This window comes from Ranitomeya imitator, chromosome 1 (genome assembly GCF_032444005.1).
Source record: "Ranitomeya imitator isolate aRanImi1 chromosome 1, aRanImi1.pri, whole genome shotgun sequence".
NCBI classification, from domain to species: Eukaryota; Metazoa; Chordata; class Amphibia; order Anura; family Dendrobatidae; genus Ranitomeya; species Ranitomeya imitator.
In genome coordinates, this window is record NC_091282.1 from 936,717,752 (window position 1) to 936,737,249 (window position 19,498).

General features: G+C 46.6%; 1 protein-coding gene across 1 annotated transcript in view; it reads right to left on the bottom strand.

Moving 5' to 3' along the window:
• Positions 1-19,001, bottom strand: part of STPG2 (sperm tail PG-rich repeat containing 2) — a 1,447,347-nt gene extending 1,428,346 nt beyond the window's left edge. The window contains exon 1 of the mRNA XM_069743604.1: positions 18,958-19,001. The gene's annotated coding sequence lies outside the window, so the exon portion shown is untranslated. The remainder of the gene's footprint in view (positions 1-18,957) is intronic.
• Between the last annotated feature and the right edge of the window lie 497 nt (positions 19,002-19,498).

Below are 19,498 nucleotides of genomic sequence, written 5' to 3' on the forward strand. Positions count from 1 at the left end.
GTCTGCGGTCCCTCCTTACACTTGTCCTCCACTGACCAGACCACTGCTGCCCATGTACCCCTGGAACCAATTTTAAACTGCGTACAGCCCAATTTTATTATGTTAGGCCTACTACGCCTGTCTGCGGTCCCTCCTTCCACTAGTCCTCCACTGACCAGACCACTGCTGCCCGTGTACCCCTGGAACCAATTTTAAAGTGCCTACAGCCCAATTTTATTATGTTAGGCCTTCGAAGCCTGTCTGCGGGCACTCCTTCCACTAGGCCTCCACTGACCAGACCACTGCTGCCCATGTACCCCTGGAACCAATTTTAAAGTGCCTACAGCCATATTTTATTATGTTAGGCCTACTACGCCTGTCTGCGGTCCCTCCTTCCACTAGGCCTCCACTGACCAGACCACGGCTGACCGTGTGTTGTAAATTCGGTTGTCAAGCTCCCTCCTGTGGTCATGAATGGTACTTCGGCTGGTTCTGTCCATGGGCTTCCACTGGTGGCTGTGAGTGGGGCTGCGGCTTCTGAGTTTCCTTCCACAGGTGACGAGGTTAATTCGTTAGCTGGCTGCTCTATTTAACTCCACCTAAATCTTTGCTCCATGCCACCTGTCAATGTTCCAGTATTGGTCTAGTTCACTCCTGGATCGTTCTTGTGACCTGTCTTCCCAGCAGAAGCTAAGTGCCTGCTTGTTTTTCTCTGGTTTGCTATTTTTCTGTCCAGCTTGCTATTTTGATTGTTGTCTTGCTTGCTGGAAGCTCTGGGACGCAGAGGGAGCGCCTCCGCACCGTGAGTCGGTGCAGAGGGTCTTTTTGCGCCCTCTGCGTGGTCTTTTTGTAGGTTTTTGTGCTGACCGCAAAGCTACTTTTCCTATCCTCAGTCTGTTCAGTAAGTCGGGCCTCACTTTGCTAAATCTATTTCATCTCTGTGTTTGTATTTTCATCTTTACTCACAGTCATTATATGTGGGGGGCTGCCTTTTCCTTTGGGGAATTTCTCTGAGGCAAGGTAGGCTTTATTTTTCTATCTTCAGGGCTAGCTAGTTCCTTAGGCTGTGCCGAGTTGCATAGGGAGCGTTAGGAGCAATCCACGGCTATTTCTAGTGTGTGTGATAGGATTAGGGATTGCGGTCAGCAGAGTTCCCACGTCCCAGAGCTCGTCCTATATTATCAGTAACGATCAGGTCATTCCGTGTGCTCTTAACCACCAGGTCCATTATTGTCCTGACCACCAGGTCATAACACCCGTGTACCCCTGGAACCAATTTTAAAGTGCCTACAGCCATATTTTATTATGTTAGGCCTACTTCGCCTGTCTGCGGTCCCTCCTTACACTTGTCCTCCAATGACCAGACCACTGCTGCCCGTGTACCCCTGGAACCAATTATAAAGTGCCTACAGCCCAATTTTATTATGTTAGGCCTTCTAAGCCTGTCTGCGGTCCCTCCTTCCAATAGTTCTCCACTGACCAGACCAATGCTGGCCGTGTATCCCTGGAACCCAGCTGAAAGTGCATGGAGCCTACTTTTTTTCTTTGTTTTATATTTATAAAGCCCAGATGAACTACGCTGTACCACGGTTCAAGCTACCCAGTCGACACTTCTTTTGTGAGAAAAGCCATCCCAGCCCTCCACCGGCATGAAAAAGTATGCATTGTCATAGCATTCAGGCAATCAAACAGTAGAAAGGTGCACCTGACAAGAGACGCATGGACCAGTAGGCATGTCCACAAAAAGTTACGTGTCCATTACGGCGCACTGGGTTAATGTGTTGGATGCATGGTCCACAGGGGACAGCCTATAAAGTCTGTCTGCAGTCCCTAATTCAAATTGTCCTCCGCTGACCACACCACTGCTGCCCGTGTACCCCTGGAACCAATTTTAAAGTGCCTACAGCCTAATTTTGTTATGTTAGGCCTACTACGCCTGTCTGCGGTCCCTCCTTCCAATACTCCTCCACTGACCACACCACTGCTGCCCGTGGACCCCTGGAACCTATTTTTAATTGCATAGAGCATCCTTTTTTTAATAGTAGGCGTACAAAGTCTGTCTGCGGTCCATAATTGAAATTGTCCTCCACTGACCAGACCAATGCTGCCTGTGTACCCCTGTAACCTTTTTTAAACTGCATTGAGCCACATTTTTGGTTTAAGGCCTACTACCTGTGTCTGTCTGCGCCACTCAATACAGCTGTCCTCCTTTGAAAAAAGCTGAGCGTCAATAGTCTGGTTTTCAACCTCTAGGAATTTGAAAACTGCATTGGGGCTACTACTTTGGTAGGGCCTACTAACGGTGTCTGCCGCTCCAAGGTGTTCCCCAGGTTTCCTCGCCATTGCTTCAATCTTCTGACTCTCGTTTAGTAGTTGTTGAAAACTACACTGCATTAGGCCTACAAATTGGGTATGGGGTGTAGAGACGGTGTGTTCCACTCCAAGGTGTTCCCCAGGTTTCCTCTCCATTGCTTCGATCTTCTGACTCTCGTTTAGTAGTTGTTGAAAACTACACTGCATTAGGCCTACAAATTGGGTATGGGGTGTAGAGACGGTGTGTTCCACTCCAAGGTGTTCCCCAGGTTTCCTCTCCAGTCTCCATTTCTTCGATCTTCTGGCTCTACTTTAGTAGTTGTTGAAAACAACACTGCATTAGGCCTACTAATTGGGTATGGGGTGTAGAGACGGTGTGTTCCACTCCAAGGTGTTCCCCAGGTTTTGTCTCCATTGCTTCGATCTTCTGGCTCTTCTTAAGTAGTTGTTGAAAACAACACTGCATTAGGCCTACTAGTTGGGTTGGGGCCTTCTATCTGTGTCTGCCGCTCCATGCTGTTCTCCTACAGTGAACAAAGCTGTGCCGCCGGTTTACTACTGTTGCCAATTTTGAACTGCATTTAGAATACTTTCTGATTTGGGCCTGCTCTCTGTGTCAGCCTCTTATTCCAGTTGTCCTCCACTGAACAAAGCAATACCCCCTGGTTAGTCCTGTTACCAATTTTGAACTGCATTTAGCCCACTTTATTCTTTGGGCCCATATCTGTTTCCCCCTCATCCTGCCCATTGCCCAGCCAGTGATAGATGAGTCTGCTGTTACATTGACCCATAACGCAACATTCCCCGTGCACGCTACACTGCAAGATTGTGACCCTGCTGAAAGTGAGGTCCCCCTTCCCACATACCATACCACCTTACACGGGGACAAAGAGGAAGGTGCAGATGAAGGTGCAGGTTCCTTCATCAGGTGGGGGGAGGAATACTCGTTGGCGACGTCACTGGCACAGGGCCTCTCATAGTACGCAAAAGTGTTGCTGCCGGTGGGAGGCGCCCCCGCCGTGCAAACACACCGCTGTACTTTGAAGGGCCCTGTGCCAGTGCCAATGCCAACGAGTGGGCCCCCCCTGCTTGCTCAGGATCACAGCACTTGCAAAGTTGAAATACTTACCTCTCCCTGCTCCACTGCCGTGACGTGGTCCAGATGTCCTGGGCCCACTAATTGCTTGAACCAGCCCTACCCCCCACAACTTTAGCCAAATGACCCCCAATTTCAAATGCCTTACAATTATTATAAGCTAAATTATGATTGACAAGCTTCAGTAGCAAGAATGGATGTTTTTGCCAATACAATGGGCTCTGTACATGTTTTCCTGGCCTCTACTCACTGCCGACTATGCTCCCCCATTGACTTGCATTGGGTTTCGTGTTTCGGTCGATCCCCGACTTTTCACGATAATCGTCCGATTCCACTCGACTCGACTTTTGAGATAGTCGGATTTCGCGAAACCCGGCTCGACTCTATAAAGGTCAAGGTCGCTCAACTCTACTGGGGATATACTTCACAGGAATTTTTGGAATGTTTAAATAAAAATGAACATTTAACTTTTTTTCACCAAAAATTTACTTCAGCTCCAATTTGATTTATTTTACCATGGGTAACAGGAGAAAATGGACCCCAAGAGTTGAACAATTTGTTTTGAGTACGCTGATACCTCATATGTGGGGGTAAACCACAGTTTGGGCACATGGGAGAGCTCGGAAGGGAAGGAGCGCCGTTTGACATTTCAATGCAAAATTGACAGGAATTGAGATGGGATGCCATGTTGCATTTGGAGAGCCACTGATGTGCTTAAACATTGAAACACCCCACAAGTGACACCATTTTGAAAAGTAGACCTCCTAAGGAACTTATCTGGATGTGTGGTGAGCACTTTGACACACCAAGGGTTTCACAGTAGTTTATAAATCAGAGCCGTAAAAATAAAACAAACATTTTTTCCCACAAAAATTATTTTTTAGCCCCCAGTTTTGTATTTTCCCAAGGGTAACAGGAGAAATTAGACCCCAAACGTTGTTGTCCAATTTCTCCTGAGTACGCTGATACCCCATATGTGGGGGGCAACCACTGTTTGGGCGCATGGGAGGGCTCGGAAGGGAAGGAGCGCCATTTGGAATGCAGACTTAGATGGATTGGTCTGCAGGCGTCACATTGCGTTTGCAGAGCCCCTAATGTACCTAAACAGTAGAAACCCCCCACAAGTGACCCCATATTGGAAACTAGAACCCCAAGGAACTTATCTAGATGTGTTGTGAGAACTTTGAACCCCCAAGTGTTTCACTACAGTTTATAATGCAGAGCCGTGAAAATAAAAAATCTTTTTTTTCCCACAAAAATTATTTTTTAGCCCCCAGTTTTGTATTTTCCCAATGATAACAGGAAAACTATTACCCCAAAAGTTGTTGTCCAATTTGTCCTGACTACGCTGATACCCCATATGTTGGGGTAAACCCCTGTTTGGGCACACGGGAGAGCTCGGAAGGGAAGGAGCACTGTTTTACTTTTTCAATGCAGAATTAGCTGGAATTGAGATCGGACGCCATGTCGCGTTTGGAGAGCCCCTGATATGCCTAAACAGTGGAAACCCCCCAATTATAACTGAAACCCTAATGCAAACACACCGCTAACCCTAATCCCAATGGTAACCCTAACCACACCTCTAACCCAGACACACCCTTAACCCTATTCCCAACCGTAAATGTAATCCAAACCCTAACTCTAACTTTAGCCCCAACCCTAAACCTAACTTTAGCCCCAACCCTAACTGTAGCTTTAACCCTAGCCCTAACCCTAGCCCTAACCCTAACCCTAGCCCTAACCCTAGCCCTAACCCTAACCCTAGCCCTAACCCTAGCCCTAACCCTAGCTCTAACCCTAACCTTAACCCTAACGGGAAAATGGAAATAAATACATTTTTTTTAATTTTTCCCTAACTGAGGGGGTGATGAAGGGGGGTTTGATTTACTTTTATAGTGGGTTATTTAGCAGATTTTTATGATTGGCAGCCGTTACACACTGAAAGACGCTTTTTATTGCAAAAAATATTTTTTTGCGTTACCACATTTTGAGAGCTATAATTTTTCCATATTTGAGTCCACAGATTCATGTGAGGTCTTGTTTTTTGCTAGACGAGTTAACGTTTTTATTGGTAACATGTTCGGGCACGTGTCATTTTTTTATCGCTTTTTATTCCAATTTTTGTGAGGCAGAATGACCAAAAACCAGCTATGCATGAACTTCTTTTGGGGGAGGCATTTATACCGTTCCACGTTTGGTAAAATTGATAAATCAGTTTTATTCTTCGGGTCAGTACGATTACAGCAATACCTCATTTATATCATTTTTTTATGTTTTGGCGCTTTTATACGATAACTATTTTAGAGAAAAAATAATTATTTTTGCATCGCTTTATTCTGAGGACTATAACTTTTTTATTTTTTTGCTGATGAAGTTGTGTCACAGCTCGTTTTTTGCGGGACAAGATGACGTTTTCAGCGGTACCATGTTTATTTATATCCTTCTTTTTGATCGCGTGTTATTCCACTTTTTGTTTGGCAGTATGAGAATAAAGCGTTGTTTTTTGCCTCGTTTTTTTTTTTTTTTTTACGGTGTTCACTGAAGGGGTTAACTAGTGATATAGTTTTATAAGTGGAGTCGTTACGGACGCGGCGATACTAAATATGTGTACTTTTATTGTTTTTTTTATTTAGATAAAGAAATGTATTTATAGGAATAATATTTTTTTTGGGGGGGGGAATTTTTTTTAAATATTTTTTTTTACATGTTATAGTGTAAGATCGCTGATCTGACACTTTGCTGTGCACGGTGTCAGATCAGCGATCTGACAAGCACAGCTCCAGGCTTCACAGTGCCTGCTCTGAGCAGGCGCTGTGAAGCCACCTCCCTCCCTGCAGGACCTGGATGCCGTGGCCATCTTGGATCCGGGCCTGCAAGGAGGAGGAGGAGGAGGTAAGAGACCCTCGCAGCAATGCGATCACATCGCGTTGCTGCGGGGGTCTCAGGGAAGCCCGCAGGGAGCCCCCTCCCTGCGCGATGCTTCCCTATACCGCCGGCACACCGTGATTATGTTTGATCGCGGTGTGCCGGGGGTTAATGTGCCGGGGGCGGTCCGTGATCGCTCCTGGCACATAGCGCCGGATGTCAGCTGCGATAGGCAGCTGACACCCGGCCGCGATTCCCCCGTGAGCGCGGCCAATCGCTATGACGTACTATCCCGTCGAGGGTCAGATAGGCCCAAGTCACCTCAACGGGATAGTACATCCAAGGTCAGAAAGGGGGTTAAAGATCATGAAAAAATAAAAAGATGGGAAAACAGACACTTACTGCCTTTATTTTCCTATCTACTGTATATCACTCGATGTCAGCAAAAACAAAAGAGAGAATATGAGAGTGATATAAAAATAAAGCCTCATGTGTCACAAAATTTAGAGCATTTTGAACTACATAGGCAAAAAATCCTGAAAATGTGCTTTGTCAGGAAAGGGTGTAGACAGCCCGGCCTGCAACTAGTTATTGATTGTATTTCTACACTAAAAATTGCAAACAAGTTGCATGTTCTAGATAGGTTAAAGCCACCTTAAAGAGAGACTGCAGAATAAAAGCACTAATATCTCCACCATTAAAGGGAACCCAACGTCAGCCAGGCATGCCAGAAACAATGCGGAGTATGCAGGCAGACACCTGTCCATCCAGAGCAGAGATAAGACAGTGACACCAATGTGCCAAGTATCGCAAGTAAATTGCATTTTTTGCGTTTAAATTGCGAATTTTTATGCATGCTGATTGGCTATACTCCCCAATATTAGAAAAAATATTGAGTAAAACCAATCAACATGCATACAAAGTCATAATTTAAACACAAAAAAATGTAATTGACTTGCAATATTTGGCACATTAGTCTCACTGTCTTATCTAACATTGGGAAGTCTACTACCATTCTTAAAGGGGTTGTCCAATTAAGTTCATGGGTGCTATTTTTGTAAAAACAAAAATGTTGATTTACTCACCCTCCCCGAGTTTTCGTGATAGTCCCTGTGTCCAATATTGGCTGCGGTGCTGGCATCACATCGACAGCATGGCAGCCAATCAGTGAGCTCAGCTACTCTGCCCATGTAGAATATCCTGCTCAGAGCCAATTAGATTACTAATTGGCTGCTGAGCTGTCAACCTGACATCAGCACCAATACTGGACACCGTGAGCAGTGTTGGAGACTCAACACTGGAAGGCGAAGGTGAGTAAAGCACTTCTTTAACCCCTTTACCCCTGGGTGGTTTGCATGTTAATGACCAGGCCAATTTTTACAATTCTGACCACTGTCCCTTTGTGAGGTTATAACTCTGGAACGCTTCAATGGATCCTGGTGATTCTGACAATGTTTTCTCATGACACATGGTACTTCATAATAGTGGTAAAATTTCTGTGATATGACTTGTCTTTATTTGTGAAAAAAATGGAAATTTGGTGAAAATTTTGAAAATTTCACAATTTTCCAACTTTGAATTTTCATGCCCTTAAATCACACAGATATGTCACACAAAATACTTAATAACTAACATTTTCACATGTCTACTTTACATTGGCCCAAATTTGGAACCAACATTTTTTTTGTTAGGGAGTTATAAGGTTAAAATTTGACCAGCGATTTCTCATTTTTACACCATTTTGTTTTTTAGGGATCACATCACATTTGAAGTCATTTTGAGGAGTCCATATGATAGAAAATACCCAAAAGTGACACCATTCTAAAAACTGCACCCCTCAAGGTGCTCAAAACCACATTCAAAAAGTTTATTAACCCTTCAGGTGCTTCACAGGAATTTTTGGAATGTTTTAAAAAAAATGAACATTTAACTTTTTTTTCACAAAAAAATTATTTCAGATCCAATTTTTTTTATTTTACCAAGGGTAACAGGAGACATTGGACCCCAAAAGTTGTTGTGCAATTTGTCCTGAGTAAGATGATACCCCATATGTGGGAGTAAACCAGTGTTTGGGGGCATGGCAGAGTCCGGAAGGGAAGCAGCGCCATTTGACTTTTCAATGCAAAATTGGCTGGAATTGAGATAGGACGCCAAGTCATGTTTGGAGAGCCCCTTATGTGCCTAAACAGTGGAAACCTCCCACAAACAAAACCATTTTGGAAAGTAGACCCAATAAGGAACTTATCTAGATGTGTGGTGAGCACTTTGAACCCCCAGGTGCTTCACAGAAGTATATAATGTTGAGCTGTAAAACTAAAAAATCATATTTTATTTCACAAAAATGATCTTAACGTCCCCATTTTTTAATTTTCCCAAGGGTAACAAGAGAAATTGGACCTCAAAAGTTGTTGTGCAATTTGTCCTGAGTACGTCGATACTCCATATATGGGGGTAAACCACTGTTTGGGAGTATGGCAGAGCTTGGAAGAGAAGGAGCAGTGTTTTATAATTTTATAATGTAGAGCCGTGAAAATTAAAAAAATAATTTTTTTCCACAAAAATGATTTTTAGGCCGCAATTTTTTATTTTCCCCAAGGGTATCCGGGGAAATTGGACCCCAAAAGTTGTTGTGCAATTTGTCCTGAGTATGCTGATACCCCATATGTGGGGGGGAACCACTGTTTGGGCGCATGGCAGAGCTCAGAAGGGAAATAGTGACATTTTGGAATGCAGACTTTGATAGAATGGTCTGCGGGCGTCATGTTGCATTTGCAGAGCCACTGATGTGCCTAAACAGAAGAACCCCCCAAGTGACCCCATATTGGAAACTAGACCCCCCAAGGAACTTATCTAGATGTATTGAACCCCCAAGTGTTTCACTAAAGGTTGGCAACCCCCGTCACGGGTCCTCACGCTTGCCAGTCCTACTCGCACAGCAAAATCACAACAGGAGGAAAAAAATGAGGAAAAAAACTCCACTATTGTAGAGAAAACACCACAGAAAAAACAGGCAAAGGTGCTTACCTGTCCAGGCCTCAAATCAAATGCACTATAATGTCACTAGTTTTAAAGTAGGACTGGCAAGCGTGAGGACCCTTGACGTGGGTTGCTAGCTTACGTATTGTGGCCACAATATAACTAATACCTTACATATTTTGATATGTTCTTGTGCACTTTTTTTCTACTTTTACTTTTTGAGGTGCAGTTGGGCCCAGATGACTTTGTAGACTGTGGCCTCTGTTCACACAGGACGCATTACAGTTAACACTGGGCAGCCCGCCACAGGGTGTTACTAATAGGCTATGATCCAGATGCTGTGCATACTCTGTGTGAACACTGCTGCAGATTATTTGTTTGCACTTGTGTGCCAAGCAGCCAATCCCTGATTGTAGGCAGGCTGTCTCATGGTATTACCACACCTGTGTAGTCGCCATCTTTACTTGGGCTCCTGCCCAAAGTAGTGCATTTGATTTTAGGCCTGGACAGGTAAGCACCTTTGCCTGTTTTTTTCTGTGGTGTTTTCTCAGATGAATCGAGTAGAGGACAGCGGTGGATCTCAGCCAGGTAAGAAGAAACTTTTTACATTTTTTTGTAAAGCTGCATTATGGGGCAGATTATACACTATGGGGGTGCATTATACCATATAGGTCTGCATTATACTATGGGCTGCATTATACCCCCTATGGTGGTGCAATATACCCCTATGGGGCTGCATTATACTATGGGGTGCATTATACTGTTATGGGGGCTGCATTATACTACTATGGGGCTGCATTATACCACTATGGGGCTGCATTATACTATGGGGGTGCATTATACCACTATGGGGCTGCATTATACTACTATGGGGGTGCATTATACTATGGGGGTACATTATACTATGGGTGCATTATACTATGGGGTGCATTATACTGCTATGGGGCTGCATTATACTGCTATGAGGGTGCATTATACTGCTGTGGGACTGCATTATACTATGGATTCATTATACCACTATGGGGCTGCATGATACTATGGGGGTGCAAAATACAGTATTGGGGCTGCTTTACACAATGAGGGTGCATTATACTATTATAGGGTGTATCATACCGCTTTGGGACTGCATTATAGTACAATGGGGCTGCATTATACTGTTATTGGGCAGCATTATACTGTTATGGGGCTGCATTATGCTATTATGGAGCTGCTTTATACTATGGGGATGCATTTTACTGCTATGGGGCTGCATTATACTATGTAGGTGCATTATACACTTATGGTGTACACTATACACTATATAGAGAGATCCTGTGTATAATGTCACCAGTGATCAAGTGTATTACCGGTACACGGACACTGTATACTAAATACAGATCTCCTGTGTATAATGGCATTACTATTGTATTTTCTTTTTTATTAATGATCAGTATTGAAATATTCAGTCAATATGTGGTGGTAATATGTGATCTGGTCATGGTGTGGCGGTATTTTTTCCTTGTATGTGCCATTATTCAGTCACTATGTAGTGGTAATATGTGGTCTGGTCATAGTGTGGTGGTATTTTTTCCTTGTATGTGGTATTATTGGTCACCATGTGGTGGTAATATGTGATCTGGTCATGGTGTGATGGTATTTGATCCTTGTATGTGGTATTATTCGGCCACTATGTGGTGGTAATATATTATCTGGTCATGATGTGGCGTTATTTGTTCCTAGTGCGTGTTATTATTCGGTCACTGTGGTGGTAATATGTGATCTGGTCATGGTGTGGCAGTATTTGTTCCTTGTATGTGGCATTATTTGGTCACTATTTGGTGGTAATAAGTGGTCTGGTGATGGTGCAGTGGTATTAATCTCCTGTATGTCATATTATTGGTCTATTAAAAAATGTAAAAATAAATAAAAATGTATCTAAAATTGTATTGGATATTTTAACAAATGTGTAATAAGTTACAATAGAGTAGAGCCTGGCCAAAAGAGTCTACCTTGGTGGTGGATTAAAAAAATCTTTTGGCCAACACAAAAGTTGCTGGCTATGTATGTGATCTGGTGATGGGAACTGTTAATGCGTGATTGATGAGGACATGGTGCAGAAGTGGAGTTTTACAAGAAAGAGTGGTGGGACTGTGGAAAGTTCGAGGGGTGGAAGTGGGGCTAGAGTGGAGCCTGGGCGGAGTTTCAAGGGGGCCCTGAAATTCCAGCATTCCACTCCTTGTGAATCTGCCCAAATTTTTTAAGGGCCTTTTCTTAACAATCCTTTCAAGGTTGTGGTTTTCCCGGTTGCTTGTGCACCTTTTTCTACCACAGTTTTTCTTTCCACTCAACTTTCCATTAATATGGTTGGATACAGCACTCTGTGAACAGCCAGCTTCTTTAGCAATGACGTTTTGTGGCTTAGGCTACTTTCACACTTGCGTTTTTCAGCTTCCATCACAACAGGGCCGTATTTGCCACTAGGCACTTGAGGGCATGTGCCTAGGGCGGGACAATTCGAGGGGGGCAGCACCTGAGCAAGTTTGAAAATTTTTTTTTTTTTTTTTAAAGTCCGGGGTCGCCCCGCCCACCCACCTCAGTCTTCCGGCTGCTGCAGGGAGATTGGGTCTCCGGCGAGTCACTGCTGAGGAGTGAGTGAGGAGAGGATGTCGGTGCATCCCTGAAGACAGGGGGCGGCAGAGCGGTAGTCAGTACATGTGGTGCTGGTGCCGACTCTCCCTACTCCCTGCTGACACAGTCCACTTACCGGGGGTGGGGCTGAGGTGGAATGGCGGCGCCCTGTCTCCCGACCTGACTGGGACACACATTGCTGGCCTGGCACTCACAGCGGCAGAGCAGTACACATGTAGTAAACATGATCTCCCTCCTGCCCTCACACTGCTTGCTGCACGGCTCACCACTTCCCTCAGACTCCTCAGGCTTGTTTCTGTCTGGATAGCTGGAGCAATGACAGCAGCAACAGCACTGGCATTCTTTGCACCCAGTCTCAGATAGAGTGAGTGGGGTGGGGGTTTAATATATATCTGCCTCTGGTCTGTTCTGGAGATTATGGGGATCTGCACATGATGGATGGAGGGGGGATCTGCACATGATGGAGGGAGATCTGCACATGATGGAGGGGATCTGCACATGATGGATGGAGGAGGGATCTGCACATGATGGATGGAGGGGGGTCTGCACATGATGGAGGGGGTCTGCACTTGATGGATGGAGGGGGGATCTGCACATGATGGAGGGGGTCTGCACTTGATGGATGGAGGGGGTCTGCACATGATGGATGGAGGGGGTCTGCACATGATGGATGGAGGGGGTCTGCACATGATGGATGGAGGGGGTCTGCACATGATGGATGGAGGGGGATCTGCACATGATGGATGGAGGGGAATCTGCACATGATGGATGGAGGAGGGATCTGCACATGATGGATGGAGGAGGAATCTGCACATGATGGATGGAGGAGGGATCTGCACATGATGGATGGAGGAGGGATCTGCACATGATGGATGGAGGAGGGATCTGCACATGATGGATGGAGGAGGGATCTGCACATGATGGATGGAGGGACATCTGCACATGATGGATGGAGGGTGATCTGCACATGATGGATGGAGGGGGGTTTGCACATGATGGATGGAGGGGGGTCTGCACATGATGGAGGGGGGTCTGCACATGATGGATGGAGGGGGGATCTGCACATGATGGAGGGGGTCTGCAGTTGATAGAGGGAGGGGGTCTGCACATGTTGGATGGAGGGGGAATCTGCACATGATGGATGGAAGGGGGATCTGCACATGACGGATGGAGGGGGATCTACACATGACGGATGGAGGGGGGTCTGCACATGATGGAGGGAGGGGGTCTGCACATGATGGATGGAGGGGGGATCTGCACATGATGGATGGAGGGAGATCTGCACATGATGGATGGAAGGGGGATCTGCACATGATGGATGGAGGGGGGATCTACACATGATGGATGGAGGGGGGTCTGCACATGATGGATGGAGGGGAGTCTGCACATGATGGAGGGGGGTCTGCACTTGATGGATGGAAGGGGTCTGCACATGATGGATGGAGGAGGGATCTGCACATGATGAATGGAGGGGGATCTGCACATGATGGATGGAGGGGGATCTGCACATGATGGATGGAGGGGGATCTACACATGATGGATGGAGGGGGATCTACACATGATGGATGGAGGGGGGATCTGCACATGATGGATGGAAGGGGGATCTGCACATGATGGATGGAGGGGGGGATCTACACATGATGGATGGAGGGGGGTCTGCACATGATGGAGGGGGATCTTCACATGATGGATGGACGGGAGTCTGCACATGATGGATGGAGGGAGATCTGCACATGATGGAGGGGGGTCTGCACTTGATGGATGGAGGGGGTCTGCACATGATGGATGGAGGGGGATCTGCACATGATGGATGGAGGGGGATCTACACATGATGGATGGAGGGGGATCTACACATGATGGATGGAGGGGGGATCTGCACATGATGGATGGAAGGGGGATCTGCACATGATGGATGGAGGGGGGGATCTACACATGATGGATGGAGGGGGGTCTGCACATGATGGAGGGGGATCTTCACATGATGGATGGAGGGGAGTCTGCACATGATGGATGGAGGGAGATCTGCACATGATGGAGGGGGGTCTGCACTTGATGGATGGAGGGGGTCTGCACATGATGGATGGAGGGGGATCTGCACATGATGGATGGAGGAGGGATCTGCACATGATGAATGGACGGGGGGATCTGCACATAATGGATGGAAGGGGATCTGCACATGATGGATGGAGGGGGATCTACACATGATGGATGGAGGGGGTCTGCACATGATGGATGGAGGGGGTCTGCACATGATGGATGGAGGGGGGTCTGCACATGATGGAGGGGGGTCTGCACTTGATGGCTGGAGGGGGATCTGCACATGATGGATGGAGGAGGAGGGATCTGCACATGATGGATGGAGGGGGGATCTGCACATGATGGATGGAGGGGGGACAGCAACATGATGGATGGAGGGGGGTCTGCACATGATGGATGGAGGGGGTCTGCACATGATGGATGGAGGGGGTCTGCACATGATGGATGGAGGGGGATCTACACATGATGGATGGAGGGGGTCTGCACATGATGGATGGAGGGGGTCTGCACATGATGGATGGAGGGGGGTCTGCACATGATGGAGGGGGGTCTGCACTTGATGGCTGGAGGGGGATCTGCACATGATGGATGGAGGAGGAGGGATCTGCACATGATGGATGGAGGGGGGATCTGCACATGATGGATGGAGGGGGGACAGCAACATGATGGATGGAGGGGGGTCTGCACATGATGGATGGAGGGAGATCTGCACATGATGGAGGGGGGGTCTGCACATGATGGATGGAGGGGGATCTGCACATGATGGATGGAGAGGGGATCTGGACATGATGAATGGAGGGGGGGTTTGCACATGATGGATGGTGGGAGATCTGCACATGAAGGATGGAGGGAGGAGCTGGACATGATGGAGAAGGGGATGGCTGCAAATGATGGAGGGGGGCTGCAAATGATGGAGGGGCTGCAAATGATGGAGGAGGGCTGCAAATGATGTGAGGGAGGGGATGGGGGACTGCACATGAATGGAAGGGGACTGAACATTATGAAGTGAAGGGAAAATGGGGGACTGCGAATGATGAAGTGAGGGGAAAGGGGACTGCAAATGATGAAGTGAGGGGGAGGACGACAGCAAATGATGATGTGAGAGGGACTGCAAATGATGACGTGAGGGACGGCGGACAGCAATTGAATTGAAGGTGGGGGATGGGGAGAGCAAATAAGGATGAATTTTCAGGGTGGTGAGAGTAAATGATGTATTGAATGTGGGGGGAGAGCAGTTGAAAATGAATAGAGGTGGGGGTGGGAGAGAGAAGACATGACAATGAATTGGGTCAGAAGGGGCATGTAAATATAATGAATCGGGGGAGCTGGAGGCACATAGTGGGGGTTATTGAGGATGCAGTGACTGGTAAGGAATTGTGGGAAAGAGTACAGGGGTTAATTAATGTATATGTTTATTAAGTGGGGAAAATGGCTATTTATAGTTGATGGAGGCATATTGGTGGATTAACTAATTGTATATTAATGGTGGGTGCACATCTGTATTCAGATGTGTAGTGTAGTAGAAGAAAGGAAAAAAGTAGGGAATGTGCTCAGGAAGCGGGGCTCTAGGTAACTATGTGTTATTTTATGCAGAGACAAGTCCTGGCTGGAAAAAATTATGGCGGTCTGCTGTGTTACCTGTACACTGACACTATATACAGAGCTCTTGTGTATAATGTCACTGGTGATCACTGTATTACCTATACACTGACATTATATACAGAGCTCCTGTATATGATGGCATTAGTGTTGTGTTTTTGTTATTAAGGATCAGTATTGTAGTATTCGGTCACTATGTGGTGGTAGTATGTGATCTGGTTATGGTGTGGCGGTATTTCTCCCTGTATGTGGTATTATTTGGTCACTGTGTGATGGTAATATGTGATCTGGTCATGGTATGGAGGTATTTGTTCCTTGTATGTGGTATTATTCCATCACTATGTGGTGGTAATATGTCATCTGGTCATGGTGTGATGGTGTTCCTCTCTTGAATGTGGTATTAAAGGTCATTCTAAAAAATATATGTGACTCAATCCCTTAAAAACAAATAAAAATATACCTAAAAAGAGTATTGGATATTTTAAGAAATGCTTAATAGGTTAGAGTAGAGTAAGGCCCAACCAAAAGAGTCTATCTTGTTGTGGTGGTGGCTTAAAAATTATTTTGGCCAAAACAAAAGCTGCTAGCTATGTAAGTGATCTGCTGTCTGCTGAGAACTGTTAATATCAGATTGGTGAGGATGTGGTGCAGAAGATGAGTTTTTCCATGAGCGGGCGTTGGGACTGTAGAAGGCTTGAGGGTGTGCAGGCAGAACTGGGGTGGAATCTGGGCGGAGTCTCAAGTGGGCTCAGAAATTTTGCCAGTATGGGGCCCCAAAATTCCTAGCGAAAGCCTTGCCCGCACTGTCACCGCAGTTCTGTGAAGGCTGACCACTTCTGTTGGCTCTGTTCCACCAGTGTCGACTCTCGGGTTCATGGGACATTAACTGGAAGTGAGATCTATGGCTGCCACTCATTTTCTCTTCATTACTTAGCCATACAAACACGGGGACAGTGACAGTATATTTATTTAAAGGCAGTCTGTCTGCAGGATTTCACCCCTCCAAATGTTTTATATGTGCATGTAGCTCTTTCAAAGACAAACTCCATAAATACCTTTATATGGTCAGTCCCTTTCTCTCTTATTCAGAAATCAGCATTTCAATATATATATATAATGCCTAATGACTATGGTGGATCTTCACCCTCTACCACTCCAGCTCTATTTCCCGCAGAGTGCCACCTCCTTTTGCTTCACTGACAGCCTGTATGCTGTGTTTCTTTCTGGAAAAAAGAGCTGTAAGTCGATCAGGAAGAGGTGGCCCTGAGGAGGTATAGAGTTGGAGTAACAGATCTACTCCCTCATTTGCATATGTATGCAAATTGATTTCAGATGAATGGACTGAACATATAAAAATATTGCTGGAATTGTCTTTGAAAGAGCTACATGGGCATATGCATAGATTTGGCCTCATTCATTCCCTATGGAACTTGCGGACATGTACGGCACTTGCGGTTTTGCCCATACAATGAGACAGAAAAACACTGCTAGCAGCTTTTTTTCCCGTTGCTGCAAGCACCACATTTGCTGGATCGCGGCAAAACCGCAAAAGATGCACATGTCCTATTAGCAGAAGGGAATGAATGAGGCCGAACGCACTGCTGCTGTATGTGATCCGTTGTGCGGCAGATGTGGAAAAACTGCCGGATCTGCCGCAAATGGCAAAAATTGCTGAAGTGAAAGTAGCCTAAGTCACTGCCGACAGTGTCTGTATTAGTCATACTCACCGATGGGGGAGGCAGCATGAAAAGTGCCTAGGGCAGCAGAAACTCTAAATACGGCCCTGCGTCACAATTCGTCGATTTCTGAGAATGCAGGATCATGCAAAAAAAATGTGCATTTTCCCATAGGCTTGTATTAGCGACGAATTGTGACGGATGGCCATCCGTTTGATCCGTCGTGCACTGGATCCGTCGGAAAATAGCGGTCCGTTGTGGAACGTTCAGGGTATGTGTCCACGTGTAGTAAACGCTGCGTGTTTGACGCTGCATAGAGACACAGCGTCAAACACGCAGTGTCCAGATGTTACAGCATAGTGGAGGGGATTTAATGAAATCCCATTCCACTATGCGTGGTAATACGCACGCGGCGGCTCTGCGACTCCGGACATGCTGCGCGTCTTTTCAGATCGCAGCATGTCCGTATATCTTGCGGCGACGCTGCGTCGCCGCAAGATATAGCACAGGGCCCTATGCGATGGGTGCGATGATCCCAGATGTGTGCTATGAACACATCCGGCATCATCGCGTCCCCAGAAAAGGCAGAGTTTAGCGCAGAGCGGCAAAACCGCTCCGACTAAACCGCCAGCCATCCTGAAGGTGGACACATACCCTCAGAGGAACTTCTTTCTGCACGTCGGAAAATCGGTCAGCGACGCTTCCTGCGCTGCCCGTCGTGGACTATAATGGAAGTTTAGTGACGCAGGATCCGTCGCTGACCATCACACACTGGAATCCAGCGATGTATCACGTTTCTCCCCTCTGAGCATGCCCGGAAGGATTTTCATATCCGGGAAAAAGTCTCTCTCGCTCTCCCTCTCTCCATTGGACTGGTGATATTTATCTTGCGGAGACTGAGCATCTCCGCAAGATAAGTAGACATGCTGCGGCTGTCCGGAAAGATGCGCCACATGTGCGTCTCCGCAGGGAAGCCGCGAGTGCCGGTGCAAGAATAGTGGAAATGGGATTTTTTGAAATCCCATCCACTATGCCGTAACATCTGGTCGCTGCGGATGTGCGCAGCGTCCAACCCACAGCGTGACCGTGGGAACATACCCTAAGGCCAGGATCACACACGCGAGAAACACGTCCGTGTCTCGCATGTGAAATCCAAGCTCTGGCGCCGGCACTGTGGAGTGGAGCGTACAGCCGCATGCTCCGCTCCCAAGTGCCGGCGCCAGAGCTTGGATTTCACATGCGAGACACGGACGTGTTTCTCGCGTGTGTGATCCTGGCCTAATAGAAATAAACACCTGAAATACATCACTCTGTAATGACTCCATATAATATATGAGATTCACTTTTTGTATTGAAGAACGGAAATAAATTTGATGATATTCTAATTTTGTGAGAAGCACCTGTATACATACTGTGCATGGGGCCAGTGCATCAATCAGTGGTAGTCACTGCTCCTGTGTACTACAGTGTTTGTAACTAAAGACCTTGGACATAGATGATCACATGGACTGTGACATCACTGATCATAATATATAATGCAAGTATGTAAGTATGTATATATATATCTATATATATATATATATATATATATATATAGATATATATATACACATATATAAGATCAGTGATGTCACAGGTCATCTATGTCGCAGGTCTTTGGTTACAAACACTGCAGTACACAGGATCAGGGACTACCACGAGTTGATACCCCGGCCCCATGCACAGGACAGTTCCGTGCTTTACACCAGCACCGATCGTACAGAACCTCGGATCGCCCATTATACCTACTGTGACACAGACCGGCTCCCAGCGCAGCTGCTGCCTCACCACCAGGTGCCTCCCACAGAGCAGGACGCGTTTCTATGGCGACCCCAGACGCTGACCGCCCGCACTGACAGGTTGGCTGCCGGCCACAACCTGCTGATCGCTCCTGGGCACGCGGTGCTGTATGGACTGACAGGGATATAGTCAGCGTCCTGTGCAGCCTGGGCTGTGCTGGAATAGCACGAGATAGCATCACTAACCCTATTAGGAAAAAAGCCTATACATGCCACTACTGTGCCCAGCCATGGTGACACACTGATCACCTTCAGGTGTGAGATGCCCATAGCATTCAGTGGCTTTACACATACCAGAGGGGGGTACACTTACCAGAGGGGGGTGTCCACATACCAGAGGGGTGTACACATGTATAGTCTGTATGCTGCAACTATGTTCAGTACAACTCTTTATTTAACCCCTTCCCAGAGGCGTAGCTAGGGTTTTGGTCCAGGGGGGGGCGAAGCTTCTGAGTGGGGCCCCAACCAGGTAACCTTGATTACAACTCGGT